This window comes from Alligator mississippiensis, chromosome 12 (genome assembly GCF_030867095.1).
Source record: "Alligator mississippiensis isolate rAllMis1 chromosome 12, rAllMis1, whole genome shotgun sequence".
Classification (NCBI taxonomy): Eukaryota; Metazoa; Chordata; order Crocodylia; family Alligatoridae; genus Alligator; species Alligator mississippiensis.
The window spans coordinates 20325252-20344485 of NC_081835.1; the positions used below are offsets into that span (position 1 = coordinate 20325252).

General features: G+C 42.7%; 1 protein-coding gene across 2 annotated transcripts in view; it reads right to left on the reverse strand.

Moving 5' to 3' along the window:
- Nucleotides 1-19234, reverse strand: part of IP6K2 (inositol hexakisphosphate kinase 2) — a 29530-nt gene that overhangs the window by 10163 nt on the left and 133 nt on the right. The window contains exon 1 of one of the 2 annotated variants that reach the window (XM_019495442.2): nt 18992-19083. The exons of the other annotated variant lie outside the window; for it this stretch is intronic. The gene's annotated coding sequence lies outside the window, so the exon portion shown is untranslated. Of the gene's footprint in view, nt 1-18991; nt 19084-19234 lie in introns of those variants that run through there. 2 annotated transcript variants of the gene reach the window in all.

Here is a 19234-nt window from a genome sequence, read left to right on the forward strand (position 1 = left end):
GTACCTTTCTTTAAGTGTGCTATAATGTAATTTTTTTCTCAAATCCTCTCAGGCACTTGTCCTCACCTAACCTCATGAAAATGATCCAATCTATTTCAGTAACATACTTATCCAGAAGATGGCGCACACAGTATTTTAAAATTAAAGCAAGAAAAGTAAACCACTTTTTTCTGCACTTATCTTACTGCAGTTTTTCCTAACTTTACAAAGGTATATTACTATATTGCCCTATACACAAAATTTATTAATCAAGATTCACTTCATTTGTCAGTTATTGAAACTGAAAATATACTCTAAAGATCCACTTAAAAACATATCTCATGGCACTGTAGAAGGAGATTACAAGCACAATGGAATGTGTTTTTAAAAGGATTAAGCCATAAACACTCTTGCACCAGCATAACAGCATCCACATTAAGGGGATACACTACTACTTTTAACTCAAGTTGTTTGCAATCCAAAACTGGTGCACACATCAAGCCTGCCAACTGCAGGACTGATACTGGCCTGGGGCTTTATGAAGCCATCACTTCATAAATGAAGCAAATGTAATTTGACTACAAGATGGTTCAGCTGGGAGAAAAAGAAAAAACACCCCCCTCCTTCCCTTGTCCTCTCATCCCTAGTGAGCTCATTAGTTCTTCAGTATGACTTCACAACTTGTTTTCTTCCACATATTCCCATGGAGACCATAGGCTACTGGCACACCCAATTTAGAAATCTGTAGTCACTTGTGTATGAAGTTATCCAGGACACGGTTCAATGGGAAAAGAATGTTTCTTTTACTATAAAATCTGTAACAATACCACTAAGCTGAATGATGCCTCATCAAGTTATGTTCTCTCATAACTGCTGTATTTGATGTGAGATTATAAAGACTCATTAATACTTCAGCAGCTTTGTCAAGGTGAGGCTCTATTATTTGCTCCTATGCAGATACTTGTAAAGAAAAAAAAAAAAGAAGAAAAAAAAGGGCCTATTTTGTATGTGTGAAAGGTCAATTTGTATCCTTCAGTTGCATGGGTGGGGGGGAAGGAAAAATGAAGGGAACTTTTAAGCTGGTTCTCATTTGCTAACCTTCCACATTACTTTATTATTACCAAGGTTTAAATGAAGTCACAAGTACATTTTGCTCTTTTATAAAACTCTTGGTGAATCATCACTTTAGAAAGGTGCTAGACTTAACAAACCAGCTTTCAAAAGCCTAAGACACATTGAAAATGGAGAACATTACTGCTACAGCTATACCATTATAATTATATGGTGGTATAACTCCATGTGTGGCCACTTAACAGCATTACCAACACATTCTTGTTCTGAGTTAATATAAATTACTTCAGAAGCAAATTAAACTGAGCTAGAAAAAAAAAAGGTAGGCTTATCCCAAAAAGAAAACAAACATCAAATGCCCATTCCAATTTTGTACCACTCAAAGCTGTCTAAATATTTTTATCTCACTCCCTGCCCACTCAACTCCTACCCTTATACCTCTGAGAAGTGACCAATAATAAAGAAAATGAATCCAAGTAAAGTTTGACCAAATACAAAAAGACTAGAGATGTGGGTTTGTGATGGAAGTGGCAATTCAAGCTTTGCTACCGGGGATACGCTACAGTACACAAGGATTATAAACTATTCCACATTAAAAGAGTTGGTTTGTTCTTTTGTTGTTTTTTTTTTTTTAACCAAGTCTCAGGACAAAAATATTAAAGTAAAGGCAAACTAAACTTAGGCATAATGACAACCTCTTCTATTACATTATGATTAGGGGTGCACTGATAAAAATGTTGGGCCAATACTGATGGCTGACTACTGACAAGCCATATAGGCCCATACGGCCTGGAGAGCAGTGTCTGCTGGGGGGAAACAGCATGGAGGGCAGATTGAGGCCCTCATGGTGAGGGAGGGAGTGGGGCTGAGGCAGGTGCTTCCCAGCCGGGGTGGGGCAGGATGCTGGATGGAGCAGGCAGCTCATCCAAGGGGTGTGGGGGGGCAGCTCCCTGAACTGCATGCACCCCCAGGGAGGTGTGCGAGGGCAGGCTGCTGCTGCGCACTCGGGGCCAAGGTTGCACCAGCCTCTTCCCAGTGAGTGCAATCAGGCCAGGTAGCAGCAGCACTGGGAGGCAGGCTGTATGGGGACTACAGCCACTCCAGAAATTTGCCAAAGGACCCCCTTCCAGCACCACTGCCCACCCAGCTCAGCCCAAGCACAGCTACTGGGGAGAGGCTGGCACGGCACGTGCCCCAAGCGTACAACAGCTGCCTGCCCTTACCCCATGCTCCCCATGCCTCCCCGGAGTGCACACAGTGGCAGGACATGTCCCCCCTCCCAACCCCTCTGCCCCAGCCCCACTCATTCCCTCACCCTGCAGGCCTTAATCTACACTCCCCACCCCCTGCATACATATGACTTTTATCATACATAAGACAGTTCCACCTGGCCCAGGCTCCTCTGTTTCCAGGAGACATCATGCACAGCCAGATCAGGAAGGGCTGCAGCAACAGTAGGCTCTCCTGTCTCCGTAAGGCTTATCAGATAACCCTAATAGAGAAGAAGTGTATGCTTGTACCACAGCACAGCACAGCAATGTGGTCTGGCTAACCACATTGGAAGGAGTACTCCAGAGCCACTGGAGTTAACTGAAGCACCACAACAGTGGTTCTCAACCGAGGGTTGCACCAAATTCAAAGAAGTTGTGGAGTGGCACCCTGAATCTAAAAAAGGGTGAGAAACACTGCTTTAAGGCCACAGCAACTCAGCCTGGATTTAGAAATAGCCACAATGGATTCCTTAGAGACAGCATAAAAATACCTGTACTATTACCCATTCCAAACTATTCAGACTTTTTTGTTTCAGTGCTTAAAAAACGCTGAAAGTTATCAACTTCCATGTAATCTAATCAAAGTGTTATCAAAGTTTTACAAAATCAAAAGCAATGGCTATGTTTACAGGTCAAATCCCAGAGATCACCACTGAAATCTCATGTTAAATTGACTGTGACAGTGCCAGCCTAAAAGGACAGTAATTAGGACAACAAGATTTGGTAACAGAAATGCTTTTTTCCATATAAGGGCTTATAGACTTCCATAGATTCCAGGGTCGGAAGGGACCTCAGTGGGCCATCTAGTCTGACCCCCTGTCCCTGGCAGGCAAGAAAAGGGTCACCAAGCCTGGGATCATGTGATCCCAGCCAGGTGCCCGTCCCATCTCCTCTTGAAGACCCCCAAGGATGGGGCAAGCACCACCTCCCTTGGAAGTCCATTCCAGATTCTGGCAACCCTGACTGTGAAGAACATTTTTCTAATGTCCAGTCTGAACCTACTCTTCAACACATTAGCAGCACAGTTTTTTGCATTGATTCAATCACAGAAAACAAATCACATATGATAAAGTGAAGAAGCTTGCATGAAGCTTTTAATCCAACTTCTCTTCCTAGGAGAATGAAGCCAGTGTATATCTGATTAACATTGAGGCAGTACTAGAAACAAACAAAATGTACCTTGGCCAAGTTCAGGAATAAATAGAAGAATTTGCAACACAAGTGGCTGGTTTACATTTTGATGGGAACCCACATTAAACTTATTTTATAGCATTGTTTTAATAGTAATCCCCTACCCCCTCGAACATGAAGGAAGCTCACTCCTGGTTATGGTTCTGAAGAGTTTTTGCCAAGTTTGGAACATTAATTCTGTTTGGGACTAATCTGTTTACAACCAAACACTATTTACTTAGACTAAGGGGTCCTCAAGTTCAGCTTGTGGACCAAATGCAGCCTGCAAACTCCTTTGATATGGTCTGCCATTCACAACTACCCCTCTGAATCCAGGACAAAACTCAATCCCCCCCCAAGTTCAGGTGCTAGAATGGAAAATGAGATTCCCCTTTAAACAATCCAGCCAAGTGTCTTAGGAGAAAACCCTGTAAAAAATGTGTTTATTTCTTGGCCTTCACAAAAGCAGCCCCACATCCATTACAAACAACTGCACTAGAGATAGAAAGAAAGTTGAAGCTCCTCTTCCACCACTTTTCTCTCCTAACTCCATATATCTAATTTAAAGTTATTATCAAAAGCAATTTAAGCTGTATTTCAGATGTTCTAAAAAAACAAACAAACAAAAAAAACTCAAGACAATTATGCTGAAGCTCACCTCTATAACCCGAGGTCTCGGCAAACTCTTTAAAAGCAACTTTAAAACCCTACTTCCACAAACTTTTACATCAATACAGGAGAACACTGTATATTACGTTTTGGCAAAGAATAGCACTTATTGGTCTTCTTGGGCTCGTAGGAAATAACGCCAGTACAACCATGCACTGCAGGCACTGACCAACAGAAAACAAGCTATTTCCTTCTTGTAAGACAAAATCAGCTAATAAAACGTTTTGTACAAGTTTAATGAGTTTACTGCAAAAAAATTCAAGCATCTGCTGCTGGTTGAGAAAATAGGAAAGCAACCAAGTGAGAATAAAGGGGAGGTGCAGGTGCAGAATCTATTCATCTCAAGTTGCCTGCAGCATTTTCTTTAGCAATGTTTGTTTAGTGTCAGGAAGTGTATGAAACATTTTAGCAGTATGGAAATAAATTTAGTAAGCCTGATAGATATGGTTCACTTCAAAGGAAAATTCTGATTAAAATTATGGCCAAATCCTATGTTGCCTTTTTTGACAGGTGTATCTTCAGTGCTGCTGCTGTAGTTAGCTGTTTGGTAGGGCTGTGCAAAGCTTTGGTTGCAGATTCAATCTGGAGAATTGGCCCAATTCAGCAACTGAATCCAAATCAAATTCAGATACCAATTAGAAAGTCCAAATTGAACTGGAAGCCTTTGAATCGATTCAGAAAAGATTCGGCACTGCTTCAGAGATTAGGCCATAGATTAAACAGGTAGCAGTCCTCACCACAATGGACAGCTGCCTCCAGTTGGTAAATCTGTTGTGGTGGGCTGAGGGGGGAAGGGAAGGGGAATGGGGGAGGGAGGGCTTGGGGCTAGGACAAGCTGCCCAGCCAGGGTGGGGAATGCAGGACCTGTGGAGGGAGGAGGGCAGGGGGGGCACAGGAGGTGGGATCGGCAGCACTGGAAGCAAGGGCTGTGCCCTGCTGATGCCTGCCCAGCCAGGGCATGAGTGGGGGGCACGATGCAGGCGCAGCACTCTCTGGGCAGAAGAGGGCAAGCAGTAGAGGGGCTATGCCCTGCTCCCAATCCTGCTGTGCCTGCTCCCCCCCAGGCTTCCCGTCCCCCTCATCCCCACTAGGCACACAGCAGCAGGGCAGAAGCTCTGCTCCCAGCACTGATGTGGGTGCAGCAGCACTGGGAGCAGGGGCCACGCCCTGCTGCCTTGCCACCTTACACCCAGAGTGAGCCATGCCTGCATCGTGCCCCCCCACTCCAGCTGGGGCAGTGGCAGCAGCGCAGAGCCCCCACACTCCCAGTGCTGCCGTGCCCACATCCCAGGCCCCCCACCCCCTTCCAAGTCCCGTGCTCTCCGCCCTGGCTGGGCAGCATGTCCCAGCCTCAGCCCCAATCCCTCCCTCCCCCACGCCCCTTCCCTTCCCGGCTCCACCCACCAGGACAAACTCAACAGCTGGAGGCAGCTGCATCCAGTATGGTGAGGACTGCTGCTTGTTTAGTCTATGGCTGAATCTCCAAAGCAGCACCAAATCTTCAGATCCGATTCAGCAGAATCAAATCGTGACAGTGATTCAAATCTCCAAATCAAATTGCTGTCCCTCTGAATCGACTGAATCCAAATCCAAAGCAAATACTTGCCACTTTGTACAGGCCTACTATTTGGTTACTTGGCACGGGGATAAGGTGATCGGCTAACAATGTTTTTCAAAGCTGTCTTGTCATAATGATGCCTATTATGAAATCTTGTAAAGGGAAGGTACTACGTAATTCCTATTAAATTCAAGAGTGACCTGGGGAAGTAAATGCTCTGCTCTCACATTTGTAATGTGTGCTCACCTGTGTGAGTGAGTGAGCAGTTTCACATCATTGTGTTAGTTTCCAAGGAGGTGGTATTAACTACCTTAATGAGGCTGGCTTAATTAGAGACAGAAAACCAAGACACAGAAGGTTAAATTTGCTGCTTCCCCTCCTATTGGCAGGGCTTGCAGAACTTATGTCAAATCAGTAAAGACGACTGCCTCCTGATGGTTAGATACTAATAATGAAAATTTTATGCAGAGCCATCTTCTTGTTGCATGGCTAGCAAATTATAACAAGACATTACTTCTAATGAATAAGCAACAGGTACACTAATTTCATCTAAGAGTTGGATAACAGCTCATCTCAATTCTCTTCACACTTTCTAAAGTAAAAAGGAATACAGAATTCAGGATTTAAATGTACATTGAAATTTACTCAGATTTCTTCACTTTTTTTTTTTTTTTTAAAGTAGTCTAAAAAAACCACACAAAAACAAAACCCAAAAACTAAGCAGGTGCTGAACTAAAAAGATTAACTGCTGAGACAAAAAATAACTCTAGGTTGCCTAGTAGGCTTTTCAGTGAAGAACTTTTTCTTGGGAGAGGAGGGGGATATAAAGCAAGACTGTGCGCTGAAAATAATAAATGTTCTACACTTTGTTTTAGGAACCAGAGCAAGAAAACCATGATATCATATCTTTAAACCAGTGATGCTCAACCTCCTGTGCTGACAGGCTGGATGAGTGGCATGGAACCAGTCCACTGCAGTGTCCTGTGGATGCAATCCAATGCACCAGCCCAACCCCCAATGGAGTGACCCCGCACACTGGCCCCAGGGCACACGAGCATTACCTAGTGCGCTGGACCCCATCATCTGGGCTACAGGCAGCAAGGGTATGGCAATTAACACCATCACAGCTCCCTTGCTGACAAGTTCTGGATCTGTCAGAAGCTCTGCAGGCTAAGCCCACAGGACAGATGTTGAGCACCACTGCTTTATACCTGGCAGAAAATTGTTTTCATACACTTCTGTAACCTGACATTCTGTCACTTACTCTGCAGAATATACTATTCCAGGGTTCATGCTTCAACCACTGGCACTTGACAAGGTACTTCATAAAGTCTCTCTCAAACAGGAAGCAAAAAGCAACTGAAAAAATTACTGTGTGTTAAGATTTAGTTTTAAGATACTTATGCTCTGACCAGTAAAAGCATCTGTATTCTACTACTAATAGAAATCTACTATCAATCTTTTTATCCCTTGTCAACACAGCTGTTTCAAACCAAGATGTACGAAAGGGCACATTTGAATATCCTACATTCCATAAACATATTAATAAAACATCAACTGAAGAGGGTACAACACAAGACCTTCTCTCTGTTAAAAGATTGTCTAAAGGGTAGTGTCTGGGACTTGGAAAACCTGGATACAAATCCCCACTCTATCACAGATTTTCCATAGGACAGTGAAAAGGGACAATCATCTGGCTTCTCTGGGCCTCAAATTCCCCTATTAATAAAATGAAGAATCAATACTAGCTCTGGGGCTCATCAGGATATTGTGATGATAAATGCATAAAAGAATTTGCTCAGCTACTATTTAAATTAGACATATGTAAAAAAGTATGTTAATGCTCCTTTAAGACAAATTTTGATTTTTGAAGAAATCTTTCCCCTCCCTGCATACACACTGCAGGTGACAAAATAAACGATACCTTCTAAAAGTCTCTAGTTTTCATGGAGCCCAATCTAAGTACGAGATTAGACATGGTGGCTGTGTGTCAAAATCCAGACATTTTAAACAGGTAACATATCCACAATTACTCACAAGCCAATGCTGCTAGCACTAACCAAGGCTTTTGATCAAGCAAAAGCCTGCATGAGGAACAGGACAGCTGTACATAGCTTCTTCACTGAAGTAATCCACAAGTATGCAAGGCCTTTTTGGATACAACTCTTAACACCTGGTGCTTTTCAAGAGTTACTAGATATAGGCACTATAACAGTATACACACACATGTAAAATAGCCCATAAGAAAAATGTGATGTGCCATTCATGGTATTAACAGTCACCATACATTACCATTATTAAAATGAGTGTTGTCTAACTTGGTTCTTTTTTAATTTCACATCCTCCTTTGGAGATACAGCCTAAATCAGGGGTGGGCAATTATCTTGGGTGGAGGGCCGCTTACTGAGTTTTGGCAAGGCATCAAGGGCCGCATGACAGGCAGCCAGGGGCAGATAAATATTAACTTCCTAAATTTTTTAGGGGCACTGCGGGCCGGACAGAATGGCCCCGCAGGCTGCATTTTGCCCACCCCTGGCCTAAATAAAGTAAACAGACAGCCCTTAATACGCCTAACACTCATAGGTGGAGGGATAAAAATTTAGGGGGGGAGGGGGCGCCGAGTGTGTGCACATATGCATGTGCACCCCCAGTAGGTAAATCTGTGGGGCAAGGCACAGGGAAGGGCAGGGGAAGAGGGAGCAGGGCTGGAGTTGGGGAAGGCCCTGCACAGCCAGGGTGGGGCATGGGACTGAGCCGCAGCTCATCTGGGGGGCGTGAGGAGGGAGTTGCAGTTCCCACCACTGCACACACCCCAGGAGAGCATGAGGGGCATGTGCCCCCAGATTCAAGTGGGGTAGGATGGGCTGCTGCAAGCTAGGTTTGCACCGGGCAACTCCCAGTGGAGGCTGGGCTACACTGCACTCAGGCAGTGCCGGGGGGGGTGGGGTGGTGTGCACACAGCTACAGTACCTGCAACAAGTTCTGGGGTGGCTGCAGCCCCCCCCCGAAATAGCTCTCTTCCAGCACCACCGCTGCCTGCCCCGAGAGTGTTGGTGCCGATCTGATACGGGACGGAGGCACAGCCAGTGCAGAGTGGGATATGGAGATACAAGCAGCTTGTCTGGGAGGCACAGGGAGCAGGGGATGGTTCCCACCGCTACATATGCCCCAGGAAGGGCATGGGGCGGTGCCCCCAGATCTGCATGTGGGGCAAAGGCAGGCTGCTGCTGAAGGCTGGGGCAGCGGGCTCTTCCCAGTGGTGCAGGTGGCAGCAGCACTGAGGGGGGGGCTGTAGCAAATTTTGGGGTGGCTGCAGCTCCCCCTTCCCCCCATATTCCTTTCCTAGCACCACTGACCACTCCCAAGCACAGCCCTGTCCCAGCCTACCCCCTACCTCCCCAGGAAGAGCCTGGCACTGCCCCTGGCCCCAGCCCACAACAACAGCCTGCCTTCACCCTGTGAACAGATCTGGAGGCATACACCCTCCATGCCCTCCTGGTGCGCACGTAGCAGCTGGTGCTGCACCCCCCCCCCCCAAATAAGCAGCTTGCAGCTGTCTCCTGCTCCGCCCCAACTGTACAGTGGCTGCCCCTGGCCCTGCTCCATTCCCTCCCTCACCATTGGGGCCTCAATCTGCCCCTTACCTTGCTCCTTCCCCTGCAACAGACTTACCAGCTACAAGCCACTCTCCAAGCTGCCCAGCTGCATATCAGAATTGGACCGGTATGGCTCATTAACAATCAGCTATTGGTATTGGCCCAAAAATTCTCTGCGTACTCCTAGTTATTTGGGCTGTGTGAAACAGCACTATTCCACTTCAACGGAACAGTGTTTTGTTTAAATTTTCATTTAGTTTCAGAAGTACTATTCCATTTAGTTTCGTCAAAGCTGTTTTAATGTTTTGCCATTCCACAGCCAGTGCTGGGAAGATCAGTGCTGCTGCTGGTCCCAAAACAAAAGGTCAAATGGCTGACTTGCATGAATTGAAAACAACAGTGTAAATATGCATCAACAATTAAAGAAACTTTTGATATAGGAAAGATGATGATTATCTGATTAAATGCTTCAAAAGATCTAAACCAGGGATGCTAGACTCCTGGTCCATGGGCCAGACTGGCCATGTTACGCCATCCTGCCCACAAGGTTCCCCACAGGTCCAGAATGTGGGCTGCAGGAGAGCAATGGCACTGTTGTCCTGCTGCCAAATTCCAGACCCATGGGGAGCCCCAGGTCCTGTGAATTAGATGGGGTGCCCAAGTCCAGGCTCGTGCACTGGAAGAGGGCAGCACCAAGCCCCAGAGCCCAATCCTGATGTAGAGAGGCTGGCACTGAGCCCCCAGGATCCAATCCCACTGCACAGGAAGTAGGAGACAGCAGCCCCTGGGACTTAGGGTAACCATAATAATTTTAGGGAAACCCAGTGTTCATTGGATTCCTTAACTTGATGACAAAACTGCTAGTCAGCCTTTCTGTACTTAAGGACTGTAAACCATGTTCTGTTGTCAACAGCTGAGTTACATCAGTAATTTCCCAAAAGGAAGATCTCAAAGTTCTGCCCAACAGCTACATTCCTTTGATTGACCAACAGTTTTTCTGCCATGTGCTGTTCAAAACCTGCACTCCCAATATCTTCCTATTCAGTAACTTCTTGGCAATAAAAAAAATAAAAAATAAAAAACAATAGAGGGACTGAGTTGCAAGTCTGCCAAGCTGCTATAATACCTGGCAAGTGGGAGATGTGAGATTTTTGTGATCAAAATAAGATGAGAGTGTACGAGAGATCTGCTGAGCCTTGTTCAAATCATGTTATATCAAGAGTTGGGCCTCCAGAAGTCTTCTTGATATGAGGCATGTCAGCAGATCAATGGGATAGCATGCAGGTTGAAACTACGTTCAAATTGACACTGTATTCATTCTGTGGACTAGTTAGAGTGAGACAAGGCCAGGTAGCTCCTGTTTATTACTGTTCAAAAGCAGTTTGTGTGTTATGAGCCTTAGGAGGGAAGACTCATTAGCATGAACTTAACTCTTCACTTTCTAGTTTTCAGAAGATTGTGGTTTGCTGAACCCGACATTCTAAAATAGCACAATACTCGCAATCAATCTGAACTCTGTATTAATTATTTTGTAGGGTTTGTTTTTTTTTTTTAAATCAAACATAAGTATTTTGTAGCAGCTATCATCTAGTCTGTGGTTAAGATGCTACTGTAGCTTGGTAAAGGCTGCTAAGCAATTCCCAAGTACTACTCTTCACCATACCTCCACTTAACTATAGGATTATAGTAAATGATACACTCCAAATATTTAAAAATCAGTGAATTTTTTGAAATCAAAGACTGCATAAAAATCGCAAGGGGGGGAGGGACAGCAACACAGCAATCTTATACAATATTTTCTAAACCACAGAAAATGAAACGCAGATTGAAGTGGAGGCAGCATTGACGAGCCTGTTAAGCAAAATCTGTTAATGAATCTAGTGATCCAAACTGCCAGGGCGGGGAGAGAGAAGGAAGAAGAGAAATACCAGCACTATGCCCTGGCTCTTCAGTGATTCAAGTAAAATATTAATGGGTATCTAATTTTTCCCCTACCCAAACTAGGGGATTCTCTCAAAATAAATATTATTCACAAATAAAGTACAACCAAGCTCTATTAAGATGAAGGTCTTGCATTATTTCCCTGGATTCATATTTGTTTCATAGACAGAACTTTAGGAAAAAAGGCTGGTTTAGGTTCCAGTCAGAATCTGTAAAAATGAGATTTCACTCTTTGAACTTGTATACTGTTCTGAACCTGTTCATTCCTCGCACTTTAACTTGATAAAGGGAAAGCATGATTTAATCCTTCAAATTTTGAAGCAAAAAGAATAAAATGGACACTAAATTATTTAAATCATTAATTAAAAAAAATGTGCACATCATCGTGTTGTACTCATCACTGCTCAAATCCGCATTTAGTCCACTTAGCACTAGTCCCCAAAGGGCGGGCATTATGTCATCATGAACTTCAGGAACAATAATCCTCTAAATATTTTCACTGCCCACACCAATGCAGAAGATTACACATTTTACACTATCTGCACATCCACACATTTAAGCATCAGTTAAATAAGGATTCCAAACATAAATCAGCTCTAATTAGAATTGCAAAATCTTTACATAAACCCTTCCAAAAAAAATAATAAATAAATAAAAACTACTGATTAGCTTTGGAGACCTGTATTTCAGATTAGCTTTTTAATATAAATCCATACTCTACAGTACTGTAATTAATTGCAATGCTCTTCCCTGTCTGAAGTGCCCCCCCCACCCCCCCGAATGGAGAAGTCAGATTTGTCCAACTTTCTCAAAATCGAGACCACAGACCAGATACAGAATGGGTGAAAAATTTCAGAGAACTACAGATGAAAACAAAATGCTCCTTGGCTTGAGGTTAGGACAGAATTCAGCAGCATTGTGGTTTGTCTTATCTCTTCTTACGCAGGCTGATACACTACACATGAAGGTGGATCTCTATAGAGGTCAATGACAAAATGCCTATTGGGGTGAAGTCATAGTTCTACCGGATTCAGTGTTACAGTGTTTTAAAATTTAATTTATAGGATTATATTTTCATACATGCAGAACAATAAACGGATGAAATGAGACAAGCTAGAAGAACAAGTTTTCCCTACATTTAAAAGTACAGGGTAATTTTAGAGTATCAATGACTGTCTTAATTACCCTGCCTGGCTTCAATTCCAGTACACCCTGTTAAGAAGAGTTCTGACACATGGAAACAAGAACAAGGTAACCAATCTAGCAAACTGAAACCAGCAGGCAACAGTTTATGCATTTGGAAAGGTAGAAGATCACATTCACATCTAGAAAAAGTTGAGTGATCCAATATCTGCTCTTTGGAATCCAGTCCACATATAAGTGACATTTAAGTAAAAAAACAGCTTTCCTTTCTCAAAGTAAATAAAGCATTAAAATGGTGTGTAAAGTGGTATTTACTCTGAACCGACATTCTGCTATGTAAACATGTACTAATCTGCAAACACACCAGTCAGTTTCTCACAGTAGTGATGAAACAAAATACCATAATTCTTCAGGGGTTCTCCAAGGTCTTTTCAGTGATGACCACTCAAAATGAAGTAATTTCCATCTCTGTAGATGCAAGCAACTCAAAGTAAGGGTTTTCGCAATATTCAGTTGCTATCTTAGTAGCACTGTAAAAAATATTGTAATTATAAAACATGTCAATACTAATACCTGTATCCCACGCAGAAGCAGTGTTGAAAGGAATGTGCACAATTATGCCAACATAGCTTTTTTTTTTTAAACTACAAAATAAACTAATGCAAGTGACCTTAAATTTGTCATCACTTCTGATAATGGGGTTCCAAGTACTACTTCACATATATTAAGAATATGAACACAGATCAAGGTGAAAAGGTAACATTTAAAATACCATTACCTTTTAAAATGATAGGGAGCCTGTGCCTTGTCTGCAACTCTCGTGATATATAAAAAGACAACTAATTTGTTGGTGAGGTTGGTTTCAGTCCCTTTTCTTCTTCCACCCCAACCAAATCTGAAGATTTTCCTCCCCCATGCCTTTTACATTAAAATAAATAAATAAATAAATAAATAAATAATCAATCAATCAATCAATCAATCAGGCCTTTTCTATGCTAGAAGATTCATTGACAGGACTTCTAGTGAAGCAAGAGAATCACTAGAGTCAAAACAATAAAATTAGAGTAAATGAATTGAAGGAGGAACACAAGAAAAAATATAAATCTGCACAGGATTTGTAACAAAGAATAAGACAACAGAAACCAGTTCTCAAAAACTTCCCTGATTTTAACTGAAGACAAAAGTAACTATTACTTTAGCAGCATCTAGCGTGACTAGTTGGCTTTCTTTGGGCTTGAACCTTAGATCTCGTCTGAACAAGAGAACTGAATCAGATTATATTAGTGTGATGTTAAAAATACAATTCACTACACAGACATTTCTTTATTTTGCAAAGTGGCTTATTTCAATTTAGCCAAGTAAATAATTCTAGGCATGGTTTAAACCAAAATAAGCAAATGCACGTAGCCTTCTGCACCATTTAAAGTTAAATCACACTTCAGTGGAACTGAGACCACTTTCTCCTGCAAACAATGCCTCAGAAATGAGACAAAAAGCCATTAAGCTACTCAGAAGTAGCATTTCTCACCTCTGCAATCAGGAGCTGCATTAATCTGAAGTCATCACAAGCCTCTTACCACCATAAAGTCCTTACCTATCTCAAGTACAGCACAGATGATTTACAATGCATTTGGAACAGATACAGAAACAACAGAAAACAAAGGCTAAAAGGAAGCTTTTTTCTCCACTAAGCATGCAACCAAGTATCGCATACACTTCCCGAAAACACTCAGACACTGCCAGCTTTCTGCATCATACCACTGCATTACTATTTAAGCATTCTGGTCAAAGCCCTCTGTGCATCATGAAGACGACAAATGAAAACTGAACATAGCAATCACGATATTTCAGTGTGCAGCAAGATTGATGAGGCTTATCACTGCACATTATTTTTAGTCATTTTTGTAGGGGGATGAGTGAGAGTGGAGGAAGCGGGCACTTTTCTTTAAAAGAGGGTCTGTTCTTAATACCTGTATGAATCGCCTTGAATCTCTAATCTATACAGACACATGAAACTAGGAGGGCTATCCTCCACTGCAGAACAAAATGCTGTTCTGGGGTAGAATAAAGATCTTCCTCTGTTTATTACGTTTTGGAATCCGAAGCTGCAGTTCAGCTTATCTCCCTTCTCCCATGCCGTTTGTTCTAATTTTCTCCCTTTCAGTTTCTTGCTTCCTCTGCTTATCCCAGGTCCCTTCACCAGGTCCCATGTGCTGCCTACCACATCCTACTCTGCTGTCCCCAGCCAGATGCTTCTGTGCCAGATACCTTCTTTTGCTTTCCAGTGTTTCTTTAAATATTTCAAACCATTCTCATACTCTCAACAGTGGAAGAGTGAGAGAATTTGGAAGTAAAATTTTGAACAAACTGGAAGAATGGAAACAATAAGATGAAATTTAGCCAAAAAAGCTACCTGAAGTCTATGTAACGATAATTAGGATATACCCTCCCCCCCAACATACTGACATCCAACTACAAGAGGCAAGTCCCTTACCATTGTCTTCCAATTTTTTTTTTTTAAGTGTCTAGCCCATACTAGACAGGATTCCCAACAATTTGTTTGTAGGTTATACCTCAATGTGAAGAGCTGGAGAAACTGGGTCATCTAAAAAGTGGACCTAAAGTTCCAAGCTTGACAAACTTAAGCCAAAAAACTATTATCCAACAATATAATTCACCACAGTCCTTCACCAACCAGATATATTCATGACCTCAAAAATTCTGTATTACATGAAACGGGAAGTTACAACAAAAGCTTCAATGGTTTGTCCCTTTGCTCAAGACCCTCTGACACTAAAAGCCAGCACTCAATATTTATTTAAGAAGATTTTAGTTTTAGGTAACTTTTTTCCTGCTTTCTGGCTCTATAATAAATTTTACTTTGATTAGCAAAACAAAAGTATTTCCTGACTCCTACATCACATTACAATGCATATTTGTTGTTGTTAACCTCATCATACAGTCTCTTTTGCAACACAGAAGACAGTGAGGCCAGGTTTAAAACAAACAAATTCCAGTATTTTTCCTCTTAACAAAACCCCCCAACAATTCTGACGTGCCACTGCCTAATTTTTGGCTGGAAAAGATTAGTGTAAAAATATACCTTTAATAATGATTAATTCTATTAGAGAGCTAGATAATGCATCTTAAAACTATTCTTACATGGCTATATTGTTTCAAAGGTATCTTAACTCTGGACAAAACACAAAGCCAAATGAAAGCATTATAGCACAAAGGAAAAATCCTCCCCTGCAATGGAAAATTTTAATCTTTTGAAGCAAGCTGCAGAGATGCTTAGCTGGACCTGGGTTGCCTAGATACCAATCGCACCCTTTTGCCAACTGAAAGAAGTGAGGTATCAGCAAACCAAACAACTGACAAGTGGATGAGCTAGACTAGGCAGCAAATTTTCATTCCATTGCTCCTAATCTCCAAACAGCAAAAAAAACACATTCTAGTCTGAAAAGGAGATCACTTTATGTTTGGTGCATGTACTGAATCAGTCTTAATGGGAAAATACAGATTGGCTCCAGTCACATTTCTAATCAATACACACAGATTATTCATTAGTGATGTAGGCCGTACAATACTATGCATACTTCACTCAATGTTGCGATAAGAGAAAAGTAACACACTGTATACCCAACCTTGAGCACAGTGTAACACATAGCATGAAGGGCATCTAATTCACCTGCATTTACACTTCCTATCAGAAAAAAAGAGGGTTGGGGGGGAGCAGGCTCACCAGAGACCCTGTTAACCACAAAGGTGAACCTACAATAAAAAAAAATGACAATTCAAATCTTGGATATGTTTCAGCTTTGTGCACACATTCCTAACTATAAAGCAAGTGCCATGTTCCAGTTTGAGGGAGAAACACTGCCAATTCACTCAGTGCACTTCAATATAAAATTCACATTTTCATTTAAAACCTGAAAATATTTGTTTGCATTCTGACTAGAGTTAAAGACTTCATCAAGTTATACTGCAGTAGTTATAATAAATTTAAAACAAAGCCAATAATTTCAGCCTCAAATACTTATCCTGCGTTACAATTTTCCCTTGAAACTTTCTACCTTAGCTACACAATTCCAGTGACCTGGAATTATTAATAAAAAAAAGGCAACCTACCATAATTCTGGACACTGGTCTATGCTCCTATCCAGGGTTAAATGGCATGATTCTTCAGACACCTCAAGAAAGGCATCTGGAGACTTCTCTGCTAACACTGTGGTTTCTACCAGTAGGATGGACACTGTCCTCTTACACAGGATGCACACACCTAGGCTTCATTCTCACCTGTAGTACTAGTCCACCTCTGGCAAGTGGGACTTCATTTATTTTTCCCCATCAATTGTTATGAAATAATAAACAAGACAGAGAAGTCTCTCAACGTGGATAAGATCTAAATCACTGGTCAGGAAGCCTCAATTTATAATCGTTGTTTTCTACAAAAAGTGCATTCTTGTTTGATATCCTTTATTCATTTAACTTCTTGAAACTTTGCACTTTTAGAGAAAGGTTAGGGCTTGACTGTATCTAGACAAACTGGCAAACAGACAACAAGGCTGGTGGGTGGGTATCAGGTCGGTTATCTCTCATCTTCATATACTGATGTTAACAAGGATGTTACCTCTGGAGACGACAAACTCTCCCTACGCTTGAAGAAGGGCATTTGAAAACTTGCAAACACAATTTTTCCAACTATTTAGTTGGTCTTATAAAAGATATCACATCTATCATCTACCCAAAGTACCTTGTCTGCCTGTGATCTCTGGAGACACAAATACACAGTTTGACAACTGAAACTAAGCATCACAAAGATGCTTAATGGGATCTTCTAGACAAGGAGTAAGCAACCCCTGGCACAGGCGCCAGAGTGCGGCACACAACATGCACCTTGGGGTGGATGGCAGGGAAAAGGCCAGGACTGCACTGCCACAACAAGGATTGGGCCCCTCACAGCTCCCCTGCCTTCCGCTTCTGGCACACCAACATCTTACAAGCTGAGCTGGCAGGTGTTTTTGGCACTGTCCAAAAATATTGCCAACCCGTTCTAGACTGAGCACCAAGTCCCATTGGGTAAAATAAGTTTTCTTTAATCTTTACTAGTCTGTAAAGAAGCCTCTAGGAACCTTGCAAGACTGGGCCCCTAATATAGTCCATGGCCTGTTGTAACCTTTTTAGAAGCGTTATAAATGGGTTACATGAACATATTTTCTCAAATAGTATAGAATTATAAATTATAATCCCTATTCCATGACAGTCTTTGAGCTGTAGCATGCCTTAAATTAAAACTATCTTTATATAATTGTATTTTGTTAAAAAAGCATCTTAAAATAAAATAAAAAGTTGAAATGGGATTTTTTTCACTTAACAAAAAATTAAAAAAAAAAAACTTTTGATTTTTAGCAACCCTGGTGTCTTCCTATACAACATAAAACAGTACTCAAGAGCTAGGCCAGTCTCATATGGAGTCTTAAGATGCAACTGTGACAAATCCTCAAAAATATGCTTGGAGAAACCTACTTGCTTCAATAAATGAAGAATTAAGTTGTTTATGAAACCCCTTATTGTAGCAAATCCTTTAAAGTTACACGGTGCTATGTAAAATATTCTCCTTGTCATCTCATAACCTTGTCTTCCTTGCCCAGGTCTCTAGCAGAGGGAGGTAGTTAGCCATGTTAGTCTGAAGTCAAGGCAGAGGCATTTTAGAGATTACCTCACTCAGAAAGGGAGAAAGGCATAAGCTTTTGCAGACAACAGTTGACTTACTCAGATGCTATGAGAGTAGGTTATTATCAAGCATACTCCCTTCTGAAGGGGTCAGCCCCTAAGGTGCCTCCCAGAGCACCCACCCTGCCTTCTGCCCAATTCTCTATGGTAGATCCAACACCCTTTGGGGGCATTGGAAGGTGTTGCGTTTGTTTTTTTTAACGAAAAAAACCACACCAAAGGCACACACCTTCAATCCCCTCACCCCCAAACTATAGCTATCTATATAATTTCACCTGTTAAATAAGCTTGCAAGAGCATCACAATTGCAAGGCACAGAAAAGTGCTGTAAACTGAAAAATACAGCGCACCAGTGGCAAATTTAATTTCCAGGATCAAATACCACAAAGCGGAAATCCCCTTCTGAAAAAGCTGCATTAGGAAAGAAAGAAAAAAGAAATCCCCAGGCTTCTCCAGAACCTCTAATAATCCCAGGGGGTGAGACGCCTTTATTTGCCACAGGCTTGATGGGGCCGGGAGACACAGTAGCTAAAGGTGACAAAGGGGCTCTGCTGACCTGACCCCTCCGCCTCCCCTCGCACTTTGAATTGAGCTCATTCAGACAGTATCGAGATGAGTCACAACTGCACAAAGGAAGCAAACGTTTCCACAGCAGGAGGAAGACCCTCCCTCGGGGAACATGATGCAAGGCCCCGTTTTTCCTCTCTCAACCAGGTTATAAAGACTGGAGCAAACACAATACACCCCCCCTCTCCCCCGGCCAGGAAATCCCGACTTCAGCTGTCCAACAGCCTCTCCCTCCTTCCCGATGTAAGGCACGGGGCCTCCCTGCCTGGCGGCGCTCGCCCCTCACGTACCCGCATGGGCTGCATCCTCCAAGGGGGCCACCCCCGCTCAGCACAGACTTGCCCCCCCCGGGAGAAGGAAAGAAGGAAGGAAGCACTCGCTCCCTTCCCGGGCCCCGAGACCCGCACGGGCCGAGAACTTCTGGCCAATGGGGGATGGGCTGCGCCAGGGTCCCGGGAGGCGCGAGCCAGGCCCGGCCGCGGAGAGGAAGTGAAACCCCGACTCCCACCTCCGCCTCAACGGGGCGGCACCCG